Source organism: Sturnira hondurensis, unplaced genomic scaffold (genome assembly GCF_014824575.4).
Source record: "Sturnira hondurensis isolate 20B ecotype Veracruz unplaced genomic scaffold, ASM1482457v3 Scaffold0014302, whole genome shotgun sequence".
NCBI classification, from domain to species: domain Eukaryota; kingdom Metazoa; phylum Chordata; class Mammalia; order Chiroptera; family Phyllostomidae; genus Sturnira; species Sturnira hondurensis.
This window is the reverse complement of record NW_028086933.1, coordinates 357,658-371,193: the sequence shown is the minus strand read 5'-3', so window position 1 is coordinate 371,193 and position 13,536 is coordinate 357,658. Positions and strand designations below refer to the sequence as shown.

The 13,536-nt window shown below is 36.1% G+C and overlaps 1 pseudogene; it reads right to left on the bottom strand.

Annotated features, from left to right (window-relative positions):
• Nucleotides 1–8,045: 8,045 nt before the first annotated feature.
• LOC118998470 (ribosome biogenesis protein NSA2 homolog) lies at nucleotides 8,046–8,532 on the bottom strand (annotated as a pseudogene).
• Between the last annotated feature and the right edge of the window lie 5,004 nt (nucleotides 8,533–13,536).

The window sequence follows — 13,536 nt, the reverse complement described above, 5'->3', positions numbered from 1 at the left end:
GGAGATATGAGACACACAGACAGACAGGCAAGCAGACAGGCAGACAAACCAAGGAGAAGAGCTTGTTCCAAAACCAATGTTAGAGATTAGTTGTAAAAAATTCAAAAGGCTTAAGAATGTTAAATCCTGGATTTATGCCACTCCTAATTCCACAAATCTAGAGGTGCTTAGGTCTTATTGTAGATAAATAAGGTGTACCTTATGCAACAGTAAGTAGAATTATTTTTAGGAGCTCTAAAATGAGTAGAATTAATGTTAGAAACACCCTGAAACAACCCCTAATTCCTTTTATCTCAGGAAAAGAGTCATGTTTAACTATTCCCTTTCCCCACCTACCTAATCAATCACCAAATCCTAATGATTTTATAATACTCTCTCTCCATTCCCATTGTCTCAAATCAGAATCTTATCAAGGGTCACCTGAATTATTGCAATAGCTGTCTTTAATGATTTTACAACTGTTAGCATTCTCAGTATCACAACCTCCACCACACCATAACCCTACCTACCCATTCTCCATGTTACTATCACAGACTTCTTTCTAAAAAACAATCTGATTATTTCACTACTTTGCATACAGAGTCTTCAAGAACTTTCAGAATAAAATATAAACTCTTCAGCTTGGCATTCAAAGCCCTTTACTATCTTTCCAAATACTAATGCCTAATATAACACACAAATATACCAAGAACAAGAGATCTTTGTTTCTCTGAGTGGTTTTATTTCAATGGTAAAAGCATACAGGCACGTAGAGTACTTGCCAGTTTCTACACAAACCATACTCTTTTTTTCCAATGAAATACCCTCAAATACCCTCCAACCAATCTATAAGATTGTCCATATTCCCACACCCTAACCAAATTTCTACATTATCAAACTTTTTTATTTCTGCCAATCTGATGGGTGAAAAGTGGTCTCTTTTTAAAAGTAAAATTTGAATTTCTTTAATCATGAGTAATAGCAGGGTCATTCCATTTGTATGCAAGCCATCTGCGTATCATTTCCCACAAATAGCCGGTTGTTCCCTATTATTTTCCACTAGCTACTTTCATATCTAACTTTGTAAAACCCTTTATATATTAAGGAAATCAGTTCATCTTATACAGATGTTGTCCATCTCCTCCTGCCAATCTATCACCTATTCTTTGATTTCACTTGGGGTACTTCTTACTAAGCAGAACTTTATAATTTCTAGGCAGTCCAAAATACAAACCCTTTTGCCCCGACTGGATTTGGGTTTTGTACCTTACTGAAATAACCGGCCCTACCCCAAGATGATGGGAATGATAATGATGACAATGTGACCTAATCATCTAGTAATTCCAATTTTTTTTTATGTTTCCTGTCTTCCAGTACTTCCAGTTTGGGATATTTAAATTTGATCCATTTGCAATTGATTCTGATGAAAAAATGAGGTAGAACCCATTTTTCTTCCTCCAAATGGATAGTGAGGTGTCCCAACATTATTTTGGGGGGTCTTCTTCCACTAATTTTAGATGAATGTGATGGCACACTCATTTCCCACACACTATATAGAGACATCTATTTGGGTGGTTTCTATTCTGTCAATTCATAAGCCAATACTAAACTTTTTCAACTACTATATCTCTATACAATCTACTTTTACACCTCCTTTTGAATGTTGGAACTGGTGGCCCATTATTATGCTTCTTTTTCACAACTTTATCAGCTATTCCTACATATCTATTTTTCACATGAACTTTAGAAGCAGCTTGTCCAGCTTCCAAAAAAATCCTATTAATATGTCAAGACTGCACTAAATAAATGGAACAATTTAGAAAAAATTAAACTTTACAAGGACAAGAACAAACACTGTCCTTCCATTTATTCAAGTCACCTTTTATTCAACTCAGTAGAGCTTTAGAATTTTCTTCCTCTTTATGCTCTGCTTTTATCATTACACTCATCCCAATTTATTTTCTTTTGCGTTACTATTACACATTTCATCTTGAGCCTTCTTTTTTTACTCTCAGGTAAAAGAAGATTGAGTGACTCATATTCCCCTCAATGTATGGCAATTGTCTCTAGCAGTCTGTGCAACACCCCTCTCTCGTTATTTTATTCTTTTGTAGCTTGAGGCCCCTCTTTCCTCACACCCTCAAGAGGCAACTATTCTAATATACCCAACGTGTATCTTTGTGTTTGTATTTGTTCTGAGAAAAGCGTGAACTGTTTTACGTCCATGTAGTTTTGACTCAGATAAATAGTGTTAGTTTTCCATATCTTACTTTATTTCATTTTTTCACTCAGCATCAAGACATAGAATCCATTCATGTGCAAATTGTGTTTTCCCTTCGAATTACTGTATAAATCTCCATGCTGTCCATTCACTGCATTTAACCTATCTACTTACAGCAATAGACAACCAGCTTGCCTTTGACTCCCCTACCATAAAATAACCTGCAACAAACACTCTTGCAGTAATACTTAGGATAATCTTATCTACTGTAACAAACAAACCCAAAATTTCAGTGCTTAACAAAATAAGTTTATTTCTTGCTCCTGTAAAAGTCCAATGTAAGCATTCCTGGGAGGTGAATATCTTTCCTTCATGTTGTGCTATAAAGAGATTACCATAATTTGCCCAAGATCACACACACAGTAGTATAGCAAAGATTCTCATCTAAATCGTCTCATTCCACAGTGTGTGTTTTTTTAAGTATGTTTTATTGATTATGCCACTACGGTTGTCCCATTTTTCTCCCCTTTATCCTCCTCCTCCCTGAACCCTCTCACCCTCCAGTATCTCCCCATTTCATTCATGTCCATGGGTCATACATATAAGTTCTTTGGCTTTTCCATCTCCCATATCATTCTTAACCTTCCCCTGTCTATTTTGTGCCTACCAATTATGCTACTTATTCCCTGTACCTGTCCCCCCATTCTCCCCCTCCACCTCCCCACTGATAAGCCTCCATGAGATCTCCATTTCTGTGACTCTGTTCTTGCTCTAGTTGTTTGCTTAGCTTTTTTTTTTTTTAGGTTCAGTTGTACAGAGTTGTGAGTTTACTGTCATTTTACTGTTCATATTTTTTATCTTCTTTTTCTTAGATAAGTCCCTTTAACATTTCATATAGTAAGGGCTTGGTGATGATGAATCCTTTAACTTGACCTTATTTGAAAAGCACTTTATCTGCCCTTCCAGTCTAAATGATAACTTTGCAGAGTCTGTGTTCTTAATCACTCTGCTATGCATGTCTTTCTATGAACACATGTGAAAATTGGTACTGCTGTGTTTATTATATATTAAGATCTCATATTGTGTTTTATATTAAAACTATTGTCTCTTGACTCTGAATCTACTGCTCCTGTGCTTTGCTTTGTGATACTGGAGTTGAATCAACAAACTACTCTCTTTTGTCAGCTAGCTTACTGTTGGTTTCTCTCAAGGACATTAGAAGACAAGAGAGTAGATAAAATTCACTTCTCTCTATTTCCTTGTTAGTCATACAGCTCAACCCAACAGTGGTCCTCCATTCCATCAGCAGCAGCTGTCCAGGGTCAGCTCCTTCACGCCCCCAGAAACGACCTCTCTGTCCCTGCCATCCCGACAGTACTCTCTGCAGACAACCGAGTCCCAGATCCAACCAGCTCCATGTTTGAGGGTTCTAATAAGCCCAACCTCTTCCCTGTGTTCTCCCACGGGTGACAGGTATGACTTCATCAGTTTTTCAACCCTCCGACACCAAGTTAGCCAGTTCCCAAAAGTCAATTATTTTTATTCAACCTCCTACTATGGTTATTGATTTCTTGACTAAATTCTGACTGATATACATATATAGTCAATTTTCATTAGTTTTGCTATAAAGTTGCCACAAATACTGAACTAGTGAATATTGAACCATTGTTCCTAGGAAAAACACAGTTCCTGTGAATCTGTAGTAACAATATTTCCACTACAATCAATACTTCACATTGTGTTATCTGTGTTTCTGTTTAAAAACGCCTTACTTAACATTATTGTTCATTGCAAACATGGAACTCTCAGCCAACAGCATTATAACTCATATCTGAACAAAACTTATTTAACACAAATATTTTCTCCATAAAATACATCACAACCTCCTTGTGCTTAAGGGACATTAGAGAGCACTCCAGTACTATGTCTGGGTGCCAATTTAAACAGTGAAATCACAATCATAAAACACAAAACTGCAGAAAACATGGCTCTAAACAGACCGTGAAGAGGACGCATGAACAGTGTGAGGGCTGAAACAAGAAGACAGAGCAGCACCTTGGGCAGCTGAGAACATGCTCCTGCTCATCAGGCGACTAAAATATTTCTCCATTTTGTGCATGTTGGTAAATGACGGTGAAAGCACTGCGAGTATCGATTATGGGTTTACAAATTTCAGCAAGTAGGCAAATTTGCAAATACAGAATCTGTGAATAATGAAGATCAGCTATATACCAGTACATGGCCTGTCTCCAAAACCTCTCAGCTGTTTAACTGGTCTATGTGCAATATGAAGGCTTTTTAAAACCTCTTCATATCTAGTATGATAAATCCCTACCTTCTGTTTTCTTTTTTAAGGCTGACTTAGCTATTCTTGTGCTTTTGCAATTCCATATAAATGGAAAAGCATTTAGAGTAAGTTTCTCAAACTGCTCAAAAATTCCAGCTGCAACCTAAATTGGAATTGTAATGTATACATTAATTAAGGCATGACTGACATATTTACTAAGTTGTCCTATTTGCTATGGGATATCCCTCCATTTGTTCAACTAAACTTGTCTTAGGGTTTCAAGGTTTTTGCCATAGAGATTTTGTTTATTCCCATACAAAAATCCTTACAAACATGGTTATATGGTGAATGGATTTTTATTGCATTTTCTAGTTGATTACAATAAATGCAAAGAAATGCTACTAATTTTTTAAGTTGATCTCATATCTGGCAGTCTTGCAGAATTCTCCTTAGTTTTACATTTCTCAGTTGATTCCTGTATCATTTATAAATGACGAAATGATGCTCCTTTTACATCCCTCTCCCTGTTTCCTCAGACCCACCAGCCTGGACCTGCTGAACTTGTTTGCTTCCTTCAAAACCCAGCTCAAACACTGTTTTCTTTGACAAGCCTTACCTAATTGCCTGGCCTCCTACACAACCATCAATCAGTCCTCCTTGCTTGCCACCTAAGTTAAATGTGCCACACACATGCTTTTATAACACTTTCTACATACCTCCTACTACTCGGCACACTGCATCAAAATTACTTGTTTATATATATCTCCACAAAAGAATAAACTCTATCATATCTTACTCATGTTTATACACTGAACACCAAACATGGTGCCTAACACATAATATGCATGGGATAAATGGTTGTTAAGTAAGTGAATAAATGGAGTAGGCTGAAATGTTGCACACTGCTCATTCAGTACATGGAAAAAACAAATTGGTATTAATATAATCATGTATATGAGTAATTCAGGTTAAATAGGTTTCTTAATTCAGTAAGTATATGCACAAAATTCCCAAAATTACTATACAAAATGAGTAAAATCCAATCATGCTTCCTTTATTTTTCAATTAGCATTTTAAGGTATAATGCTTAAGAACTAGGAAAATTCAAAGATTATAAGAAAAACATTAAATGAGCTTAAAACTAATAGTGCACTAATATATACTTTTCCCTGAAACTTCTGGGAAATCTGTAATGTTGTAAAGACAACCTTACACAAGTACTCTACAAAAAACACAAGTACTCTACAAAAGATAACTTCCTATGAAAGACAGAATCGGGGGGTTATTTTTATTTATTTATCTTTAGAGAGAGAGGAAGGGAGAGAGAAAGATAGGAAGAGAAACATCAATGTGCAAGAGCAACATTGATCAGTCGCCTCTGCATATGGTCCAGCTGCGGATGAGGCCTGCCACCCAGGCAGGTGCCCTGACTGGGAATCCAACCAGCGACCTTTCACTTTGTGGGATGATGCTCCACCAACTGAGCCTTGCTGATCAGGGCCAGAATTTAAGTTTTAAAAAAGAAAAAGTAAGTAGAAATTTGAAAGAACGCCTTTTAAACATATTTGTTCCATGAAGATTTAAAATTTCTCATTTTAAAGGATAAATTTGACGGTCAGGAAAAAAGCCAGGTTTTTATTAACATGAAATATAAACACTTTAAACATTATTAGTCACAAAAATTAAGATCTAAAATAAATCTCAGCAACAAAGATGGCTCTGGAGGGAAATAAACATGAATATTACTTCTAACAGTAACAGCTAATAGTCGTTGAGGATTTATGATGTCAGACACTATGCTAGCACTTTAGATATAATGCTCACATCTATAAAATATAATTTATATATAATGTAATGTTCACATCTAGAAATAAGATATTGTTAGACTATTAGACAAGAAAACCTAAGCTAAAAGGGATTTATTTGCCCAAAACACAGAGCTAGTAAATGGAGGGGTGGTTTATCTGACTCCGCGGAACATCTATTCACCACTAAGCTCAAGTAAACAATGGTGAAATTAATGCCTGAATGGTGAAATTAAAGGCGAGGAAAAGCTAACCAGTCCCAAAATATTTTCTTCAACTACTATAGCCTTCCAATTCCTGCTTCTAAAGCCTTTAAGATAGGTCCAACTGTAAAAATATTTGATGGAAAAAGTGAATCAAAAAGGACTAGACAGAGAACAAGACACTGAGCAGCTAAGAGCCAATAAAACTAAGGAGACAGGAAGTACGTAAACCTAAAAGGAAGAGGCATAAAATGAAAACGTACAAAATCCTAATAAGTTAACATTTTTAAACACCCATTATTGCCTGCTTTACAGTTTTTCCAAATTTGTCTATGCCTTTTTGGCAACATGAGAAGATAGTAGTTAAGTATTTACAAAAATAACATGGTAGGCAAGTAACTCCTCCCTCATCCTTTCTCTGAAAAGATAACCTTCCACAATACAATTGTAGAAAATAAGAAGAATAAAATTAAAAACTATTAAGCAGCCTTTAAATATTAAGTTTACAAAATATTTTAATTACATGAACAATATTTATTCTGTAATTTAAGTCCAAAAAAGACAAAAGCTTAAAATTGTAGAGACAATAGTTTCTGAAATGTGTAAAAATTATGCATAGAAAAAAAGGCTTCAAATAAATGTTGAGGGAAGATACTTTTGAAAAAACAAAAATATATATATTCTTTCATTTTTATATCAGGATTTCTAGGCCAAGCCCAGTAATTTCTCACGCGCAATGTTGGCAATAACACTAGAGGGCGCTCCATCAGAGTCAACATGCTGGTTTCCAAACATAAAACATGGGTTCTACTATATCCCAACCAGGGAGTGTTAAAAACAGCTTGCTAGATCCCACCCTAAGAGTTTGTAATTCAGTAGATACTGCATTTCTTTTTTTTTTAAGATTTTATTTTTTTATTTTTTTAGAGAGGGGAAGGGAGGGAGAAAGAGAGGGGGAGAAACATCAATGTGTGGTTGCCTCTTGCACGCTCTCTGCTGGGAACCTGGCCCACAACACAGGCATGTGCCCTAGACTGAGAACTGAACCAGCCACCCTTTGATTTATAGGACGGTACTCAAGCACTGAACCGCACCAGCCAGGGCACATTTACTTTTTTTAAAACAGGGACATTTTAATGTTTTTAACAACAGAATAAATAGTTCTCTTGATGACTGCATAAACGTTACTTGCATGTTAGTACTCAGAAACATCACAATAAAGGAGCTTTCCTGACTTGTGCATAGTCTTCAATAATTACAAGGAGTTTCTCCCTGTCAAGTATTTATGCATCCATCATTTTCAAAACTGTCGGTAACTGCACATATTTTCCTCAAATAGCCTTGCTGCCTTTCATCACAGGAGCCAACTCAATCACATTCACCTCGATGACAGTACTTTCGGTAATAACACCTGAAGTTGTATAAAGTGGAGATGAGGGATTCTTTTTTACACCAAGTATTGGCAGGCAAAACATGTCGTTCAGTTCAGGATGTGTAACATGGGACTTCTTGACATGCAAGCCCATTGGCCTTTTATTATTAGGTGACTTTCAAGTAAAACCATCTCCAATGAAGCAGATTTTAGTAACCATCCTTTTCCAGGCTTTCTTCTTTCTCTTTCCAGTTCAAATAATTTTTAATACCTCTGCTTCTCCCTGGACACAAACTTTCAGCAGAGGGACTTCCCATCTTCCTGCTCTTTTTGTTTAATCATATTGAAAAGTATGTTAGCTCTGGACTGTCCCTCTCTGTCCAGTACACATGCAGGTACTGCTCCTTGTGGAATCTTTTCATCATTCTTTTGTTTAGTGTTTCTATTTTCATACCTCTTGATAGTCTTTTCCATTTGTATTTTCCCTGCATGGAATTGCTTATGGTAGAGCACAGCCTTCAGACCAATCATCTTCTTTGCCTTCTTTGAACATTCATGAGCATCTCACCTTCCTTCTTTATCTTTTTATCATAGTAATCCAAATGATATCCATAGAACCTATGGTGTAACTCAACATATTTGTTTTGTGGCACAGTACAGGAGTTTCAACTTTCAGGTCTCAGAGACCTGCAAGCCAACCCCATACCGCATGCAACAGAAAAGGTAGAAACTGCAGTTCTAACAAGCTCTCGGGCAATGCCAATGCTGCTGGTCTGGGAACCACAGTTTGAGAACCACTGGTCCAAATAAGTTTAGTTATTACATATATGTATGTATTTATACACAAATATTTAATTAACATGTGATTTATTTTTATTTATTTGTCATTTTTAAAAGACTTTGTTTATTTACAGATGGAGGGGAAGGAAAGGAGAAAGAGAGGGAGAGAAACATCAATGTGTGATTAACTCTCACATACCCCCTACTGGGGACCTGGCCAGCAACCCAGGCATGTGCCTTGACTGGGGATCAAACTTGTGACCCCTTGGTTCACAGGCCAGCACTCAATGCACCAAGCTGCACCAGCCAGGGCTGTTTATTATTTTATTTATTATATTATTTTAGCTATTTTCAATTTCATTTACTATCTGTAATCATTAAAAATCACAGCTGTGTGCTAATTTATTAAGTTCCATAGTTGCCCAATTTGTTAGGTCTACCTGTTGTTATGCAGTATTTTATTCCTAAATAAATAAATAAACAAACAAATAAACAGGCCATCTGTATCTTGGACTAATACAATGAGATCACAAATCTGGCCTAACTACTAACCAAAACTGGTAAAAGTCTGCTTTACAAAAAGAAACGGGGCTTCCTTTGAAGCTTCCTTATTAATTCCTAAATCCCACTTACAAAATAAACAAAAAGCTGTTAACAAGAAAAGCAGGAATTTGAAGGCAATCTAATTTTATAAATACAGTTGTAGGGGAAAATGAAAAGATAAAAGCAGTCTCTGCCATCCATTGGCCCCCTAATGGTATGAGAAATTATTCTCCATGAAATCTCACCCACACTGAGTCCCATTCAAAGGAGCCTCTCCATCACAGAGTGATACTGATGATCATTCTATACAGCATGTGACAAATAGCAGTGGAATGTGCTGGTGAAAAAAAAAGCAGAAACATTTACAGATCTATTAACTTATTTGTTAAATGAACCATTTCTTCATGAGATTTTCCTGCTCTCTAGACTGCATTTTCAGAGTTCTGTAGCAGTACATTTCTAAATACCCTAAAACAAAAGACATTGTTAATCTAAGTTTTTGAGAGCTATGGTCTCGTTTAATTTCTATATTGCTAGATTAAAAGAAGGCAATCGGCAGAAAAGATATTAATGTCCTTTTGTGATTTTCTGATAAGGAAGCTAAAAACTCTATACAATGTAGTTTTAAAGGAACTAGTCAGAATGTAATAATTTGGCTTATTTCCAGAGTGACTGATATATTAAGACCAAATTTACATTCTAAGAAAATAATCAATATCGAGAGTTGGCAATCCTTTGGGGTGATGAAAAATTTGGAACTAGATTAGTGGTGGTGGTGGTTGCACAAATGTACAAAATGCCACTGACTTGCTCTCTATAAAATGGTTCACTTCATGTTATGTCAATTTTACCTCAATTTTTAAAAATATGTAAAGCAAAAATGGGCAATACAACTCACAATTTTCAAGCCCTTTTTCTGATTCTTGTTTCTCACATTTTATAAGAGGGGAAAACCTTTTAAAAGAAAAATGTTAGATGTCTTATGTATAAACCAATGGGCAAAACACCTTAAATGCTAATCTCCCCAAAGTGTTTCATTTGATTGGTGTTCCCAACCCAACTGGTTCTTCATTTATTCTCCCAGGGGCAGAAATCCCAATCTGACTTCACACATGATGTTAATAATTCTAAGGAAAACCTCAGGAACTTCTGAGAAAAACTTTACATATATGGCTAAAAAACAGAGAGGTGAGTGGGTTACTTTTAACTACATCAGATTCAGATAGTTTGCATCTTTCAAAATAAATTCAAAATTAAGCTTTTGATGAACCTTTTCCTTGGGAAATCTTTTTAAAAAAAATGATAAGACTTCTTGTTAAACTTTGATTAAGCCTATAATTTTTTACCCAGTCATACTCTCAAACACATGGAAAATAACCATTTTTAGACATGCATAGTTGAAAAATATATTTTCCCTCTCATTCGCCCTTTCCAAGGAAGCTACTGGACTACATGCTCCCCTAAGCTGAGAAAGTAAACTGTGAAACAGGAAGATGTGATCCAGAAAACAAGAGAATACATTAAACGAGAGGGGGGCAAGTGAGCAATAGGCTGAACTGCTCCAGACTGGAGCAGAGACTAGAAGAGCTCTAGAAAGGGTACAGGAATAGATGGATGGATGGAAGGAAGGAAGAAAAGAAGGGGAAAAGAATAGATATTAATAGATAATCGGATGTGTTTAAACATAGAGGGAGATTTATAGTTCTGACATAAAATTTGGGATGAATTGGTGATAATCATATAGAAAATAAAGGAGATAAAAAAGAACAACATAAAAAATAAAGTACCAAGGAATAAACCTAGCCAAGGAGGTAAAAGACCTGTACTCAGAAAACTACACAGCACTGAAGAAAGACATTAAGGAAGACACAAACAAATGGAGCCATAGACTGTGTTCATGGATTGGAAGAATTAACACCATCAAAATGTCCATACCACCCAAAGCAATTTATAGATTAACGCAATCACTATTAAAATACCAATGACATATTTCACAGATATAGAGCAAATATCTCAAAAATGTATATGGACCTATAAACAACCCTGAATAGCCTCAGCAATTTTGAGAAAGAAGAACAAAATAGGAGGGATCACAATCCCTGATATCAAAATGTATTACAAGGCCACTGTAATCAAAGCAGTCTGGTACTGGCATAAGAACAGACACATGAAACAGAAGAGAGAGCGCAGAAATAAACCCATTTCTCTATGATCAATTAGTATCTGACAAAGGGAGTAAAGCATAAAATAAAGTAAAAATAGCCTCTTCAACAAATGGTGTTGAGAGATCTGGACAACTACATGCAAAAGAAAATGAAACTCGATCCCAACTTAAACCATACATAAAAATAAATTCAAGGTGGATAAAAGACTTAAATATGGTGTCAAGTTGTGACACCATAAAAGTGCTAGAGGAGAACACAGCCATGAAAATACCATTAGATGAAAAGTTTAATTGAAAACAATACTTATATGTATATATAATACCAACTGTTGAGCTTGTATTTTAAAATGCAAATTACTATGCTTAAATTAAAATATGTTTATGAGTAAGTAGATGTTTATTCACTTAAAATCTTATTTGAGCATCTGATAGGTTATAGTCTCAGAAAAAAAAGTGCCATAAAGTCTAAAATCATAATTTTAATAATTACTATTGATCAGTAAAAATCTTACTAATTTCACCCAAGCTGAGAAGTCCCTTTCCTATGTTTTAAGCACATATTATTATATAGATATACAGATATAACTTTCTCATTTACAAATATACTCTATTTTAGGGTAAAAGTATGACTCCATTTCAGAGCTTATCAGTAACAGAATGGTCCTAAATACCTTACTACATACAGACACACACACAAATATATATATATATGCAATATGATGACTGAAAAGCAATCCACAATTAATTGCTTAGGCTTCGATCATACAGTCATTTGCAATGCAGCAATTCCATAATAATTATTTTCATCACTTTTCATGATGCCTGTAACTTACCAACTACATTTCCATGATGGTTTTGTTGCCAATAACTTAGTACTTTTTATTGGCCAACCTGAACTAAGTCCCCTTACATGTCTTTTCCAAAATGTACAGCTAGTTATTCTCCAATCAATATAGAACTAAATTTAAGAATCTTGAATGGCAGCTCAGGCTCTAAAACTCTGCACTTGTTGCCAACTACATTCGTTTTAAATGAAGCACACAAGGCAGCTAAGATAAAATTTCCAGACTCTGATCACTTCTCATTGATTACTATGTGCATGTGGTCTGTGTGGACATCAAAAAAAATACAATTGTGTGACAGAAAGAACAGGGATTTTTGAGAGGATCTGACTGGCTTAGCTGGAGTTGTGTAATAGGCAAGATTCTAAGGTGGCACCGGAGACGCCTGCCCCCACTGTACATACCTATATAACCCACTCCACTTGAGCAGAAATGGTGAATATAATGAAAAGTCACTTCTGTGATTACATTATGGTCATTTAATGATGGCATACATCCTGAGAAATGTGTCATTAGGCAATCCCATCATTGTGTGAACATCATAGGGTGCTCTTGCACAAACCTAGATGGTACAGCCTACTGGACTATGCTATATGGTAAAGCCTTTTGCTCCTAAACTATAAACTTGTACAGCATATTCCTGTACTGAATACTGTAGGCAACTGATATACACTCTGCTATGACATTGTGATGGCTATGACATCATTAGTTGATAATGTCAAGGAATTTTTCAGCTCCATGTCAGTCTTACAGGACCACCATCATATATGCAGTTCACTGTTGGCCAAAATGTCATTATGACTCTATATTCTATAAAACTCCATTGTGGGAGACTAGAGAGCAATTCTCCTGATGGCCTTGAAGGAGCCAACCACCATGTTGTAGAGAAGTTCCACATGACCAGATACAGTGGGCAGCCTCTAGGAGCTGAGAATGTTCCTCCACTGGCTGACAAGTCCTACAACTACAGGAGCTGGATTCTGCCAACAACTAGTGACCTTGGAAGAGGACCCCAAGCCTTAGATGACACCAAAGTCCCAATCACCACCTTGAGACCTGGTGAGACCCTAAGTAGAGGACCAGTCAACTCAGGACCATGCTCATGACCACATTCCACTGACCCACAGAAACTGTGAGATAATAAATTTATGTTATTTTAAGCCACTGAATTCATGGTAATTTGTTATACGGCAAAGAAAAACCAATATAAGTCAGGTGCTTGCCCCTTGGCCTGAGGAAGAGGGGATACCTTTAAAAGCCTAAGTAAGGTTGCATCCAAATGGGGAGAGGTGGTCTTCCTTAAGCAAAACTGAAGTGTTATCATCGATTAGAAGGATGGA